This window comes from Thamnophis sirtalis, unplaced genomic scaffold (assembly GCF_051295495.1).
Source record: "Thamnophis sirtalis isolate CommonGarterSnake01/CBP01778 unplaced genomic scaffold, rThaSir2_p1.2 scaffold_1, whole genome shotgun sequence".
Lineage (NCBI taxonomy): Eukaryota > Metazoa > Chordata > Lepidosauria > Squamata > Natricidae > Thamnophis > Thamnophis sirtalis.
In genome coordinates this window covers 19,384,277-19,401,337 of record NW_028261381.1, presented here as the reverse complement: position 1 = coordinate 19,401,337, position 17,061 = coordinate 19,384,277, and the positions used below count along the sequence as shown (strand labels likewise).

The 17,061-nt window shown below is 37.6% G+C and overlaps 1 protein-coding gene across 3 annotated transcripts in view; it reads right to left on the bottom strand.

Annotated features, from left to right (window-relative positions):
• The window catches only part of ZNF385B (zinc finger protein 385B), a 234,601-nt gene that overhangs the window by 108,319 nt on the left and 109,221 nt on the right, over positions 1–17,061 (bottom strand). Inside the window, exon 1 of one of the 3 annotated variants that reach the window (XM_087708366.1) lies at positions 2,996–3,108. The exons of the other annotated variants lie outside the window; for them this stretch is intronic. The gene's annotated coding sequence lies outside the window, so the exon portion shown is untranslated. Of the gene's footprint in view, positions 1–2,995; positions 3,109–17,061 lie in introns of those variants that run through there. 3 annotated transcript variants of the gene reach the window in all.

Below are 17,061 nucleotides of genomic sequence, written 5' to 3'. Positions count from 1 at the left end.
TGGAATTTAAAATAGAATTGAAGACAGAATGAAAACAAGCAGCAAAACAACTCTGGTCTAAGACAATCGTGTTATCTTTTCTACCTTAACTTTATTTACTTTCTATAGATGGACTCTTTACAAATGCCTCTTACTTTTAAACTGGACTGGTCTTTTTTTCTTCCTTCTTCCTCTATACTTTCTCCATTTTTGGTATTTGTGGATTAAAAGCTTCTCTTGTAAGGCTGGGATGCAGCGTAATTTTTACAGGTTTTTTTTTCTCTCGGACAGAGAGGCAGAAACAGATGGAAAAGAGGTAACACTGCCATCTAGTAGTTAGAAGTTTGGCAATATCTGATAAAGCTATAAGCTTTGATTACTGAAAGGCACAGTGGAAAACGTTTTGTTGATACAGGTGTTCCTTTGAAGGAAAGAGAAAGCTTTGATTTGAAAAACTCCACTGAATTTGTTTGAAAACTAAAAAGTCTTGGCTGTTTTGGCAGTGTTTATAACCTTGAAAATGGCACAACATGAAGAAGAAAAGGAACTAACTTTGCAAAGAACTTTCTTAGAAATTCAAAAAGTTTTAATAATCACAGAGAGAATTGAAAAGAGACTTGAAATTATAGATCAAAATAAGAAAGTACCGGGACAGTGATGAAGTTTGAGGACAGAGCTCAAAAAATCACAGAGACATATGAAAGAAAATTGTTAACACTGACAGCAAACTGAGAGCGGAGGGGAATGACAAGTGTGAAATGCGGAAAGGAGAAATCGATGAACCAGAACTTTATTTCAGATGTCAGAAAACATGAAGAAAGGAGAGAAAATTTGGCAGAAATAATGAGAGTAATCTCGGCAGAAGCACTAATGATAACAAAAGTTAAGTTGATTAAAAGAGCAGATAGAGGATTTCGAATTCTTATAAGACATGCAATGAATAACAAGTTCTTAAGAGAAGTCCACATAAGACTTATCAAGAAAACACTTAGAATACAGACTTTACAAATGGCAAGAGATATTGGAGTATACTATCTCTGGAAGGATAGAGGGTGATGAAATGAAATGTCACAATAAATTTTAGTTAAATGTAGTTAAATTTTGAGTGCTATGTACAACGTAATAATAGCTATAGTCAAATAAATGATTAATAATGATAACAAAGCATTTATCTATACTAGATTGATAATATGAAATTTATACTATACTCTAAGTGAGGATTATGGAGATGATGTTGAAAAGCCTTTTTATAAAAGATAAACAATTTTATATAGAATAGAATATAAAGATGTAATATCATTGGATGATTTCAGGATGATGTAATAAAATGTCATAATATAAATTTACTTTAAATTTAATATCCCTTATGTTGAAAGGATGTAATAATAGCTAGGCTTAATGGATGTTTAATAATTATATCAATTTGTATACATGTATATTAGATTGATGATATTAATAATGGGAAAAACATGGAATTGAAAATTATTAGAGAATGTTATCAATGCTAAAATAATAGAATGATGTCACAATAAATTTAGTTAAATATAGTTAAATTTTGAGTGAAATGCACAACGTAGTAACAGCTATAGTCAAATAAATGATTAATAATGATAACAAAGCATTTATATATATTAGATTGATAATATGAAATCTTATACAAAATCTTATACATCTCCATCTTATGGAGATGATGTTGAAAAGCTTTTTTATAAAAGATAAACAATTCCATATAGAATAGATTAGAAAGATGTAATATCATTGGATGATTTCAGGATAATGTAATAACATGTTATAATATAAATTTACTTCAAATTTAATATGCCTTATATTGAAAGGATGTAATAATAGCTGGGATTAATGGATGCTTAATAAGTATAACAATTTGTATATATGTATATTAGATTGATGATACTAATAATGGGGAAAAACATTGAATTGGAAACTATTAGCGAATGTTATCAATGCTAAAATGATTGCATGACTTAGAAGAGGAGGAAGCATAATAACAATGTATATAAATATATCTTGATTGTCAATATGTGAATTTTGATAAAATTCAAGTGAGGACCATGGAAAGGACACAGAAAGACTTTGTAACCAATCGACACACTGTGTGTAATTGAAGAGGCTTTTATGTTATATGTGTTGTGTGTTTGTGTTTGTCTGAAAATAAAAAAATTATTTAAAAAATGCTTGTAAGTAGGACAGGGGATCATGAATAAGGTCAACATAGGAAATGTCCAGACATACCAACATTTAAATCTATACTTACTCCCATTTCTATGGTTAAGCTTTTTGTTGATTAGGTCCTGAAAAAAAATCACCTGGTCTTGATGTGGTCATTCTAATTCTTGGTTGGTTAATCTGGATTAATCTTTTTGGAAATCAACTTGTCTGCTAAGTATTTTCTGAGTAGTGTATTGAAGGTGGTGACCCTTCAAGAGCTGTATGCAACAAAATTTCATTTTAATGTATGCCGATTAGTGTATATTCAAAGTGACAATAAAGTTATTCTAAGTCTAAAAAAAAGACACTTCTATGTTTAGTGAAACTTGTTTAGTGTTTAAGTAACTGGACATGAGTTAAATTCTGTTTCCATTGTTACGATTCATAGAATGATTTCCAAAGATAAAATACTCTTAATTTTCCTTTTAACTTTGACTGGACCGGCAAGACATATTAACACTGTTTATTAAAAATTAATTAGTACTAGTTCTTTATTTTTTTCTCTGTGGAGAAATTTTCATCATCAATTTGATGAATCAATCTTGCCATACCAAAACCCCCTGCAATTCTATTAACTTTGTGGAATATAAACATTTTCCCAATTTATAGACAATATATACTGTGAACTATTTGCGGTTTTTAAGGGAAAAAAAATCCCTCATGTAGCTAAAATAAATCTTAAAATAAATAAACATATTAGTATTACTTTCCATTTTTTACATCTTTATGGAATTGAGCAATAAGAATTAAAACTTATGAATTGTTAGATCCACCTTTTGTTTAGAAATACCTTGCAAATGCTATTGCTGTAATCATCCACAAAATCAAGATGAACATCGCATGGAGGCAGCTGAAAAGAAGGTGTCCTGCATTTGGCTGCATTATGTACTAACTAGGCTGTACTGGAAAATCAGCCTTTGAGGGCGATACTTGGCAAATAATAGCTTCCCTTCATCACATGAACAAGCAACATGCTTTATATATTACGTCAGGGTTAATTGGAGGTTGCATGGCAAGCAGATGCACAGATAACTGAAGATCTTGAGAGGTTTGGTCTTTTAAAAAAATATACAGACACACTTTTTGGAGATTACATCTGTATTTCTATATTATTTTTATTTACGTCTACATCTACATCTATCCACATAGTCTGAGAACTTACTCAAAAGGGGAATACACTGTTTATAGCAGCAACTGTTCAATTTATTTTATTATAGAAGTTATATAACAATTTCTTATTGTACCTAAACTCATTTTCATAGATAATTTACATTAATATCAGGGTCATATGGCTTTATACCCTGGTATGTTTTCTACTATAAAAGCATCACATGAAATAACTCACACACCTGTGCAATGCCTATTATTGTCTCTTTGTAAGCCTTGTTCTGGCATTTGTTGCGTTGCTATCAACAATAACTTGAACATGAGATTTTTGGGTAACAACTTCAGAGGCTATTCTATTGTTGTAAAAGCTCTCTGTTGTTATGGAGACAACAGACAAAGAGTGATTTTTCTGCATCACAGATTACTATTACATAGAAAAGGCTATCACATAAACTGGCTGATGAATCAGATGGTTAACTGAAAAGCCATTCATTATGGATATTTTCCAATGTTTTGTTAAACATATCTTGCTTAACCTTATAGAAATTCACGGGGTCATTCAGACATAAGTAAGTACTTTTATTCTACTTTTCTACACAGTGTTTCCTTCAACCATTTTATTGTCACAATAACCATATCAAGTAGATTAGAATGACTAGCCTCATATAACAAGCCCACATTTATTAAGTCATAGATTTGACATCATGCTTTAGTCTTAATAATTGCTTGGCTTTGCAAAACATTTTAAACTCCTTGAAGGAGCTGGAGTGAAGGATGAGAGTTCAACCGCATCCCATGGCAACTCTCAGAAAGCAGGCTTCCTAACTTCCTACCCAGTGTCCCAACCACTTGAGCCACCTCATTTCTATTATCATCTGGTGTATAATTGGGAATAGACACCAGTGAGGTTTGCAGCTGATTGGACTTCCCTAATTCTAGAACTACACTGTTCTAGAACTACACCTAGGCTTCCTGAAGCAAGCTCCTTGTCCGACAAAAACGGCCTTTTATTAATTTATTGTGAATTCTGCTCATTTACATCAAGCAAAGTCTTTCAAGGGAGGATTTACAGTCACAGACTTTATCTGGTTTGGAGAGCTGCCAGGCCAATATCTGCAAAACTTGGCAAGGAGCCTCAGAGAATCACAAACTAATTAAGCAAACTAATTGTCTCCTGCAAACTCCACTCCCCTTTTACTCCTCTTTTATTTCCTCTGGGAGGGGCTATTCATCGTCCACCAGTGGCATTACTCCCAAGTCAACCCGTTCTTTACCTTTGTCTGGCAACTCTGGCATGTGCACACTGGGAATAGGCTCCAGCTGTTCATCTTTCTCACTCATGTCTGACTCTGAAAGCAGCTGATAACTGGCATTTGGCTCTGGCCCCATCTCTGCCTCCGACACAAAGCTCTCATCAGAGCCTTCCCCAGACTCCAGGACTGGCCCATCTTCCTCCCCAACCTCCTCACTGTCCGAATCTGCGGCCAGTTTTGCTGGCGGGCCACAACATACACTAGACAACCCATGTCCTGTTGGACCCGCCTTTTTAGTGCCATAGTAACTTCGAACAGTCATTAAATGAACTGATGAAGGTTGAGGACTTCCTATATTTATGGATGATTTGTCTGAATGACAAGCTTCTAGGAATTTCCTACTATATTTGGAGTTAGCTGGGTCCAGGATGTTCACATTTTCCCAGTTGAAACTATCATTAAGGCTGTCCACAATTTATGAGATTAAGGAGTTTACATTTTGTTTTTTGACTATTATTTGGCATTCATGGACATGCTCTGCTAGTCTTCTGCCTATCCATCCTACATAGTTGCTATTAGAGTTCTTACACTATATATTGTAGATGGCTTCTGTTTTTTTATTATTGAACTATTGGGTCTTTTGGTTAACTTCAGATGTCTTGAAGGACTTTAATTGATTTGTATGCTATAGTAAAGCTATGTGATTCAAATAGAATGTTGGTTTTTATTTGTCTTATTTTTACTTATTATTAAGTTTGTTTTCTAAATAACTCAAGATGATGAACATATTCAACACACTTTCCTCCTTCTATTTTCCCCTCAGCAACAATCCTGTGAGGTGAGTTGGGCTGAGAAAGAGTTATTGCCCCAAAGTGTCCCAGCTGGCTTTTAAAACAGAACTAGAACTCATGGTTTCCCACTTTCTAGCCTGATGGTTTAACCATTAGACCAACTGCCCTTGATTCTGAGATGCTTTTGATAGTTGTAGAGAAGATGGGAGATCACCCACATGTGCTCTGGATCAGCGGACACCAACTGGTGGTCCATGAGAAAATGTTGGTGATCCGCAGAAAAATTATTTGCATTTTTTATATTGCACTAAATCAGGGGTCCTCAAACTGCGCCCCCTGAGCCGGGTACGTGCAGTGAATGTTTCTGTTGCTGCAGAGAGTCTCCCCCTTCGGGGTCTTTTTGTGTAAGTCGGAGGGGGGCATTCCGACTTGGGGGCTGCTTCAGCCTCCTGGTGCAGGGCTTTGGGTGAAGGCTGGAGGGAAGTGACGCTGGTGGCAAGAGCTAGAGGACCTTGTTCCAGTGGAACTGCATCATGGCCTGGAACTGGCTGACCATCTCAGCCTATTGAGCCTCCAGGTGCCGGTACCTGCCCTTGCACTCCTGCAGGTCTTTCCTCTGTTTGGAAAGTCTATGCTCGTAGTCCTCAGTAAGCCTCCTTCTCAGTCAGATCCAATTTGAACTGAGCTGTTTTGCCAAATGTTTCTCATAGTGGCTGCTTAGCTCCAACAACTGCTTCCTGTTGGGGCCCTAAGAGCCCAGGCGGGGAGGCGAGGAATGGCTGGGAGAGGAGAGGCTGGCAAGGCACCCCTCGACTTGAGTGACATCGAGTTAGCCACACCCATCCAGTCACATGACCACTTAGCCATGCCCACCCAGCTGGTCATTAGGCAGATCATATTAGTGGTCTGCAGGATTTAAAATTATGAATTTAGTGGTCCCTGAGGTCCGAAACGTCGGTGACCCCGGCTCTGGAAGGCTGTTCCTCATGAGGAAACTGAAGGAGAACAGTTTTCTATGGGTTTGAAGCAACACCAGAAAAAAAGAAATAGCTCTCCTATACAACATCTTCCAACAAAAAAAAATAGCCGGACAATTTTATCAAAAAGTGTCTGACCGCTCAACCCACCATAGCACAACCAAAACAAACTATGAAATGGATAGCACCACCATGCACAACAGAAGAGTCCAGGCTATTGTAAGCCACTCTTCAACAGTGTTCTGTTTTATAAAAGAGAACTCGAGCTCCAGGTGAAGTGTAGGAGGGAGCGTTTCTATTCAATAGGAACCCTGCTTATCTAAAGAAAACCTGTTGCTAAAATGAATTGTTCAGGTATGGTCTCTAGCCAGCAACAAAAGGCTGTTAAAACTACTTCTTATCTGTTCCCTCAGGTTTCTCAGACATGGCATGTGCGATGCATTTGTTCAACAAAACCAATATTTTTTTAATACAATTCTGACAGAAAATCCCTTCAGTTTGACTTTTTTTTTTTTAAAGGTAGTATTATTTATGCTATGTGAGTTAGAAGACCATCGGTCAAACACAAAAGAATAGATTTTTTTTTTACAACCAATTGTCTACTATATGAAAACTACATTCCAGTCTAAAACAGGGGACCTAACACTTCTCTCTGTTTCTCTATACAAGACAGATAATACATTTTATTCATTATTTGTGCTGGGGGATTTATTAAGATCTACCTTTAGTTCTTTCTAAACCCCAAGACCTACAAACTATATTGTGAGGTGAAAACCACATTCAACAAGGGAACTTCCAGCTTTAGTACCTAATGTGGTCTGTCTGTTTGTACATATCTGTACATGGCCAGTGTGAGAGAGCGGGGAAAATTTTCTCTCTCCAGGGACGTGCAGTCACTAGAGGCAGGGGAGGTGTGGCCTCACCAGTCATGAGGAAAAGGAAAGAATTTTAAAGAATTTTTTAAAAATAATTAAAGCCAAGGTAGTTGCTACCAGATTCACAGTGACTTGGAACAGTGCTTTGTGTTAACCATAGGAGGAGGCCAGAGAAATAGGGGCCTCCTGTGCATAAGGAATTTTTCGCCTTTTAAGAGTTAACCAAGGGTTAAAATGCGAAGAATTCCTTATGCAAATGAGGCACGTATTCTCTCGCCTCCTGTAGAGGCCATTTTTAGAGGCTTTTTAGAGTTCTCTGGGAGCAACTAGCTCAGTCTGACTCAGAGCTCTGGCCTTTCATGAGGGGAGGGCAGGGCAGGCAGAAGCAGAGTTGAAATCGTCTCTGAAACAGCTGGAAAAGGTGTGTGTGTGGGGAGGGGGGAGGAATTCAAAAAGTTTGATCAGAAGACAGCAGGGGAAGGGGGGATATGGCAGAGGAGCTGCTTTCAAGCCTTTGGAAAATATATCCAATCCAACTTCTGTGTTTGTGTTTGTTTGAGAGTGAGTGAGGGATCCAATTTCTCTCTCTCTGTGTGTGTCTGATTGAGAGAGGGGGGAGGGAGAGAGGGAGGAAGGAGGGGGAGGGAGAAGAAAAAAAATGGGAAAACTTATTTTGCAAGGGGGAAAAATGCTGTCGCTTTAAATCGGAACTGAGCATGCCTGGCTATGGAATTCTGGGAGTTGAAGTCCACAAGTCTAAAAGGTGCTTCACCAGCCCTAAAGCTGACCGCACGTCACTGTCTCTCTCTGAAGACAAAAAATTTCTATGTAAATGCAATATTTTCAAAAAGTATTATTAATGTCATAGAAGGGCAACTACAGCACCTTTATGATCTTAGGAATTTATAAACCTAGGAATTCTGGAGTTGAAATCCATAGGTCATAAAGGGGTCATAGTTATAACTATAAGTATATAAGTATAATCTTTATTGTCATTGTACTTAAATACAACGAAATTGGTTTTAACCTCACTGGTGCAAAATTATAGCAGAAACGAAAAAAGAAAGAAAAAGAAAAAAAACTAGCGTGTGCATGGAGTGATTGTGGTTGTATTTAAAAGTCTCACAGCCCAAGGATAGAAACCATCTTGAAACCTGTTTCTTCGGCTGGCTATACTTTGATGCCTTCTGCCTGATGGTAGAAGTGCAAAGAGACACTGACCAGGGTGTGAATCATCTCTGAGTATCTTCCTTACTCGGCTAAAGCAGCGAGATCTGGTGATGTCATCCAGTGGTGTCAGAGGGCAACCAATGGTTTCTTGTGCCGAATTGATCGCTCTCTGTAGTGCCTTCCTGTCCGCAGTTGTTAAACCAGCATACCATCTTGTAACACAATATGCGAGGACACTTGCTATGGTGGACTGATAGAAAGAGGTAATCAGCCATTGTTCCACCTGATTTTTTCACAGGACTCTAAGGAAATGAAGACTGTTGGGCCTTTCCAATCACCAGAGATGTGTCGTTTTTCCAGGTGAGATCTTGACTAATAAGCACTCCTAAGAATTTAAAAGAGGAAACCCTCTTCACACAGCCCCCCTCGATATACAGTGGGGCAGGTTCCTCTCTGTACTTCCAGAAATCTAGCACCATCTCCTTTGTCCTACTAGTATTTAGTTGTAAGTTGTTTCTTGAGCACATGCGGATACCTTCTGGACTTCTTCCCTTCGTCCCCTCCAGTTATGAGACCCAGCACTGTTGTGTCGTCTGCAAACTTTATTATGATATTGGATGGATCCAGCTCTGGTTAACATCATTTTGAACCACTTTTTTACAATTACAGCTTTTGTAGTTATACTTGATAGGCAGAAAAGAAAAGCATCATAGTAGTCTGTTTTGCCAAGAACTGTACAGCCCAATATATTTACAGTTACATAACTTCATAACAGTCTTCTAAAGGGATTGCATATACTGTACAGGTAATTCTCAATTTACGGTCACAATTGGGGCTAGAATTTCAGTTGCTGAGTATTGCAATTGTTAAGTGAGTCATCAAATCGCCAGAACCAATTTTACAAAAAACTTTTTACCATGGTCATTAAGTGAATCGTGTGGTCATTAAGTGAATCTAACTTGCCCAATTCATTTTCAGAAGCCAGCTGGGAAGTCACAGATCACGTGACCACAAGACGCTGCGACTGTCATAAATGCAAGCCGGTTGCCAAGTGCCCGAATTGTGATCTTGTAACTGCGGGAGTGGTGTGACAGTCATAAGGTTGAAATTTATTCAGAAGCTTCAATTGGTGCAAAGTGCGGCAGCGAGAACAGTCTTTGGAGCCTCTGGAATGGCCCATATTACACTACTGTTCCGTGAAGTACACTGGCTAGCAATCTGCTTCCAAGTGCAATTCAAGGCTTTGGTTATGACCTTTAAAGCCCTTAATGGCATAGGTCCAGGGCTCCCTGATGAACCATATTGCCCTGCTAAGACTAGCCCATCCTACTCAGACAGGCAGAGAGGGTCTACTTCAGATCCTGTCAATGTTAGGAATATAATTCTAACGGTTGGGTTGGCAATATATAAATCATATAGCATTGCTGTACCTGTTTCTTTAAATCATACTGTAAAATGTGATTGGTTGCTGTTTCCTCAATCGGCCATAAGAGGGAACCAGAATGACTGTTAGCTCTCTGTTTGTTAGATGCTGGGCTGATCTGATTTGAGTGTTTTGAAAGCTGGCTGTTAGAAAGCGCCGTGAGCTATTGTAAGTTTTGCAATGGCTAGCAAACTTTGAGTACCGGATTGTTTGTATGTTTATGGACTATGTTATTTGGATTATCCCTTAACTGAAAGACATTGATGTCTGACTGTCTTATCCGTGTATGACTTGGACTGTGTGATGGACTCTGAAATCTCTATTTCCATGAAAGTTAAAGCCTATTTAAACTGCAGTGTCTCTGTATGCTGGTTTGTGTGTTCTCCAACACAACTCTCACAACGCTTCTCTGAACGCACTCGCTCTCCCAACGGGGAGCTTACCTAACACTGTCAGTCAAAGAAATTGGATTGTGGGGATCCAGTAGAAGAGCCTTCTCTGCTGCAGCACCTGCCTTTTGGAACATCCTGCCTTCCAGGATAAAACCTGCCCCCAACCCTCCTATCTTTCTGTAAGAATTTAAAAATCTGGATCTGCAAATTGGCCTGGGGAGCTAATGGAGGAGTTTGACTCTGAAGGTGGTATCCAGACTGATAGCTGATTCCACCTCCCTCCTGCTTTTTGCTCCCCAAATGTCCATCTATTTTACTGATCATATCAAAGTATTTTCTTTGTTTTATTGTTCCTTGCTTATTTTATTGATCTACTATTTTTTTCCGCTTTGTTTAAATGTCCTTTTTATTTCTTCAGGTTTTTTTTATGGTTGTGAGCTGCCTAGAGTAACCATATAGGCAGCAAATAAATTTAATAATAATTACATTTATCTCAATTAAATTAAAGCTGCAAATAAAAATAGAACAACTGAAAGCAACAAAAGAAAGCAAAGGGAGTACCAATAGTAAAAGTCACCTTTGGGTGCAATCCCAAAACATCTGGAGCACCAATTGAACACTTCAAGTGACATTGACAAACTGGCATTGACAAATTCACTATCAGTCATTGGCATTGACAGATTCATTATCAGTCTATTGCAAAAGGTGGCTTTACTTGGAACAGCGTACATCCTGCAACACTATCTGTATCACCATCAAACACCCATATCTGCCTATCCCAGGCTTTTGGAAAGGATTTGATAGGTAGACAAAAATGTCAAATCCAGGCTGACTCTTCCATGAACCATAATAATAATAAGGATGGGTTGTAAATCACTTTTTCTGAGGCTGTTATAACTTTGAACCATCATTAAATGAACTGCTGTGAGTCAAGAACTATCTGTTACAGTTAGCAGGTAGTCCTTACTTACTGACTGCAATTGGAAATGGAAATTATGTTGCTAAATGATGAGATTGTAATGTCACTGCAATCATTAAGGAGAATGTCATGTGATGGCAACTATGACTTCCTGCCAGCTTCCCTATTGAGTTTGTCAGAAAGGTCACAAATGGTGATCGCATAACTGCAGGACACTACACCCATCATATATACACACCAGTTGTCAAGTGCCTACATTGCATTCACTTGACAGCGGGGACACTGCAGCTGGCTGCAACTTCGAGAATCAGTCACAAAACAGCACAACTTCAAATAATCGTGAACAAACTGTCAATGAACGAGGACTGTAACTGGGATTCAATCATAATTTCTATAACAATTTAAAAAGGGGAAATAAGCAACAACTCAAATAGTTAATATTCAGAATTTCAGAGAGCTCACAAGTCTGGATTAAATTTTCATTAGACTTTAAATTCTTATTGCAGAATAATTAATAACAATATTTTCACCCTCCAAAATCTATCCTAAATCAGTTTTTTCCCCCTCAAATTCCAGGGAAGCGGTGAGTGCAAAACAGCCTCTCTCCTCCAAAAAGAAACACAACCATGTCAAGATGGTAAGACTTTCTTTGTGTGAAGCCAGACCTCTCCTTCAACATTCTTATGGCCTCCAACATTTTTCATATTTCTCTTCACATATTTATTATTTACACGAAATTGCCCAAAGTCCGCTTAGACTGAGACATCAGACAACCCCCATGAATAAATAAACAAAGACAAATGTCCACTATTGCTGCATTGGTAACTGGCCAAGGTTATAGCTCAACTGCATTTTTTTTAAAAAGAAATCCCTTTTCGGCACTAAGCATATGAATTATCCAAGCCAACAAACTAAGGCAATATAAAACTATCATTTTAAATCAGATAATTGGAAAAAAAGCACTTTCTCACTCAGTTGCTCCACACAACAATCTTCTTCCTATACTAGTGTCAGCCAGTGAACTTCGTCCTAGAAACTAGACCCCAATAGGAAGACTGAGAAACTTTAGTGCAGCATCATGGAATACAACTTTAAAAAAACAATTCAGCTTAATTTTATTTTAAGAAAAAGAAACCTTAACCAATTCTAATGTTATATTATATTTACTAAACAACCTGTTACAGTAACCATTCCACGGGTAAAAAAGCTCACTCAAACCTATAAATATTCCTCTAACTAAAAAAGGAGAAAACACACTCCTGTTTCTATGCAACTGGAAATTACACAGTAACTTTGTGTAATGTATACCTATGTCTTCCTAGTGTTTTTTTTTTTACTTTGTTTCACCATTTTCCACTAGTTCTCCCAGGGTTGATCTTTGCGTTCAGTAATTTTAAGAATATAAATTTTGCTTCCTTTTCAATGAAAACTTCAAATGTTATGAATGAAAAAAAAATACATATAAGAGAAAGAAATGAGAAAACAGAAACAGAAACAAAGATGGGAAGAAGGGAAAAATATTTCCCATGTGATCCTATATTGACTCATGTGTAAATATGTCTTAATTATTGAAGGGTAGAGGAGACAGAAGGAAAATATAGTGCTATGAATTAACATGCCAAGGAATATACTGACAACATTCTTAGAAGCTAAAAATAAGACTGGTGCATTAGGTATGATAGGACGGATATATCATCAATCACATCTAGTTCCAAAAATAGTTTAACACTTTGATTCTGAAAATGCATTGCAAAGCATCATTCTCTAAAACGAAAATGCCATTTGAATTAGCTAACAATAAAGAATATCTCAGTTGAAGTGGAAAACATCTATTCAAGCTTGTGTCAAAATGGGGATCTTGCTTTCAAGTTTATCTATATAAAAACTATGGTTTCTTTATTTTATTTAGATCCTGACCAATTCTAAACTGATTCTAGGAAGCTCAAAATATAACAAAACAAAAATTTAAAATACAGCAGAAAATAAATGATGAATAAGATGGGGCAGCTGGCCAAACAATTCGGAAAAACATAAAAAATATAACCAAAAATACAACCAACAAGGGGCTCATCCACTTCTTTAAATGGATTGGTTCATATTTATAAACCTTCCTCAAAGGGAAATAATCTGTCTTCATGACACTGTACAAATCTGTTAGGCAACCTGGAATTCCAAATATTAATACATAAGGACAATATATATTGTAGGTTTCTATTATAGTGTGGAAAATGTATGAAATGTTTGGATGTGTTTGTATTTCGGTATATTTAGTATATAGATTTTTTTCACACTTCTAAGCAGCATCTCTTTATAAATTCTACACAAGTTTGTCACTCAAATATTTCATGGTATATATCACAACTTACAATGATCTATATGAGAACAAAATAAGATACTATGTATGGAACAGCAAGCAACAAAATACCATCTTATGACAAATGTTATAAAGCATTTCACTAGTGTATTAGTAGCTTCCAGATAATACACTTCACTCCCCAGTAAGTTCTGATTTATGGTAGATACCATTGAGCTGCTATTATTTTTGAATTTGATATAGCTATTTATTTCCTCAGCAAATCTTGCTATGCTGCCTCATTGGGAAGAGGATGTTCCTGGCAGGGATGAGTAAAGAATACAAAGAATGTATAATCCCAGCAGGTTCACTCCAGGCCTGAAGGTCGTCCCAACTGCCAAGCTAAAATAAGCAGGCACCTGGATTGGCAGCAGCAATATAGGAAGACAGCAATACAGTTAAGAAGCACGAAAAGGAGAAAACTCAACTTAATGAAAGATGAATTGAACTGACTAGACACTGACATTTAAGGCATCAGGAAATTGAGATGGACTGGCATTGGACGGGAAAACCCAGTTTACTACTGAGGATATGAAAAATAAGGAGCGTTGCTTTTATGCGATGAACGGCGCCTCTCTCGCATGAAGTAACAGTGTTAAATTTGGAATTTGGTATCTAGAAGCCGAATTAAGAATAAAATCTAATCTGTTAAATCTTTCTTCTCTCTACACTAGCGAAGGAAACATCAAGAATCAAATCTAATCTTTTAGCTAAATCTTTCTTCTCTCTACACTAGCAAGGGAAATATCAGCCTAATTGGACCCTAGACTGAGAAGAACTGGGCAGGAGGAGGAGAGGCGTGGCTGCAACAATTCCTCTCAGTCTATGGACCAATTAGCACTGACGATAGCCCAGGCGTAGCACCTCCCACTACCTGTCATGGAGAACGATGAGTTCTTACACAACCTTTGCAGCATCTCTGAGGCTATGTGATTAATATTCGGACATTTCACACAGTAGGCATTTACAACTGTCACAGTGTTCCACAATTGTGGGATTGCCATTTGCATGCTTCACAAAGTAGCTTCTAACAAGCAGACAAGCAGCACTAAAATTGCAAGTTGCGGGTCACGTGATGTCTTTTTAAACCTCTGCATGTGATTTGTTTTAACAATAGCAGTGAAAGTGAGGTTGTAAGTCCGTCACAGTCACGTGATATCTCAAGGAATGCATCATTTAGCAAGGCAGTTGGGTATTCCCAGTTGTGGTTGTTGAGTGAGGATTATTTGTAATAGCAATGAGACTTTGAAGATAATCCTTTAATATGACTATTATTCCAACCACCGATGCAGAAAAGATGAGTTAAATGAGTTTTATTATCAAGTTCAGTCTGAAATCAACATGCAAGGAACATGTGCTGCTTGTGGATGAAGACTGTTATGCCAAAGGTAGAAAAAGTAAGGAGAAAAATGTAGCTGGATTTATGGGCTAGGAAACTGAAATGAAACCAAAGAATCATTTATTAATATCTGCCAATCCAATTGTTTCTTCATTGACAAGTCAAACATCAAAAATAACCCCGACATACACAGATATAAGTTAAGTATATTATTAGTAAAAGATGGTAGAAGAGGTATAATAGTAAAGAAGACTAATTGTGGAACAGATCATGAACTACTCATGTGCAAGTTCTAAGTTAACTAAAGCAGAATAAAGTCAACCAGTTTCTATAATATGAAGTTGAACATATATTGTACCATAATTTTCAAGAAGAACATTGTTTACTTTGAAGTGCTGGACTTCAGTTGTTGCTGGTTGTTAAATACATACATATACATACATGCATGCATGCATGCATGCATGCATACATACATACATACATACATAATCCTAACCCCATATTAATCGATCACTTCCCAGTGCCGGCACTTTGGGTCTTTAAAATGTGGAAAGAGGAGAGATCCCCGAGGCACTTCATAAGTAGAGGTTTCAAGGGGGATCTCTCCTCTCTGATCACCACCAACTGGAATTAATCGCCCAGGATACCATGGCCAATGGTACCAAAAGACACCAAGAGTTCAATGAAAACCAGAATGATTGTACTCCTCTGATTTCAAGCTCGCCAAAAGTAATCTGCAAATGCAATCAATGGACTTTCCATGCTGTGTCCTGACTGAAACTACTTTAAATATTTCAGATGTAGATGGAAAATGATTATGTATTCATGCAACGTTCGCCACATAAAGAATGTTGTAAATCTTGAGAGCTCTGAAATCATGCCATATTGAGTAGCAATTCTACTTTTCCCTACAAAAGTGCAGATGTTCAGAGAGAAGAGGGAGAAAGTGGTTGGAAAACCTGTGAGAGTTAATAGAAGATGACATCTTACTCTCTCCTTGTAAAGTTCTATATTTCACATACATGAAAGCTTCATCTAGAATCAAACTTGGAAGAATGGTGAATTGGAATATGAATTTAATTGGACTTCATTATAACACTTTATAATAATAATATTGTACACACACACACACACACACACACACGGTATTGCAAATCTATTTTAAATTGTATTTCTCTGATAGCTCTTCCTGGATTTTTCATTACAATGCCCATTCATTGCCTGTTTATGATTTAAATGTCTATAAAATTTATACTTTCAGCAGAGGCAGCATATTCAAGGATTCATACTGATGTGCTTTCTTATCTCTCTCCTTTCTTACACCGTTAAGTACAGGGTGAGCCTGTTAGAATAATTAGAGCTTTGATATCTCTCATGTATCAAAACCTGCTATGTTATATTCCAAAGAATGTATCTGTCATGTGTTCGCACCATGAATTGTACCTGTGTTTTCCTTAGAATTATCTTGTATTTTTATCAGCTGTAAAACAGTTCTTTTTATATACTGAGGTATCCCATTTATACACTCAAATTGTCTTTGATCAGTATTCTATAGAAGACGCATGAAGCTTTGGAGCTCTTGCTCATGGCTTATCTAAGTGCTACCTTTGGACAATAAATCAACTGTTTGGGTCCTCTCTAGCTGTTGGTGTTCATTTAGCGTGTTTTTCCAAGTTCATGTCATTGTTAGTAGGACAGGAAGATTTGCTATTGGGAGGTTGCTCTGGGGTAGGCACCAACTGTCCCTTTTTTCTGTCAGCACTATACTCCCTACACTCTGGAAGAACAGGGCCCCAGGGATGGTTCTGTTTTGACCCAGGACTCGGTTACCCAACTTTCAAAGCTGGAGAGTATGTTTATCCATCTGTGAGCCTCATGTGCAAGCGTTGCAAACTCAGCAAGCTGTGCAATGGTGAGTGACATTTTGGGACTCTGCCATTTGAGTTAGGGTTGGTGTGCAGGAAGACTCTGTGGAGCCTTTGGTACTTGCTTGCTTACAGGCATTTTGCTATTGAACTAGCTAACATCAATAATGTGTGCGAGTGGGAAGTTTGCTCCTTGTGTATATGAAGCAGCTTACCCTGCCGGTGTTGATGGGACTGTAGCTTTATCCTTGGTAGTAGTGGCTGTTCCATCCTTACCCTGTACATTGTCATTACACTGTAGAATCCATACAGTCCTTGGGCATGCATGCTACCAAGGAGAAAACTACACTACCACCAACACTGGCAGGGCCATCACCATCATCAAATTCGGT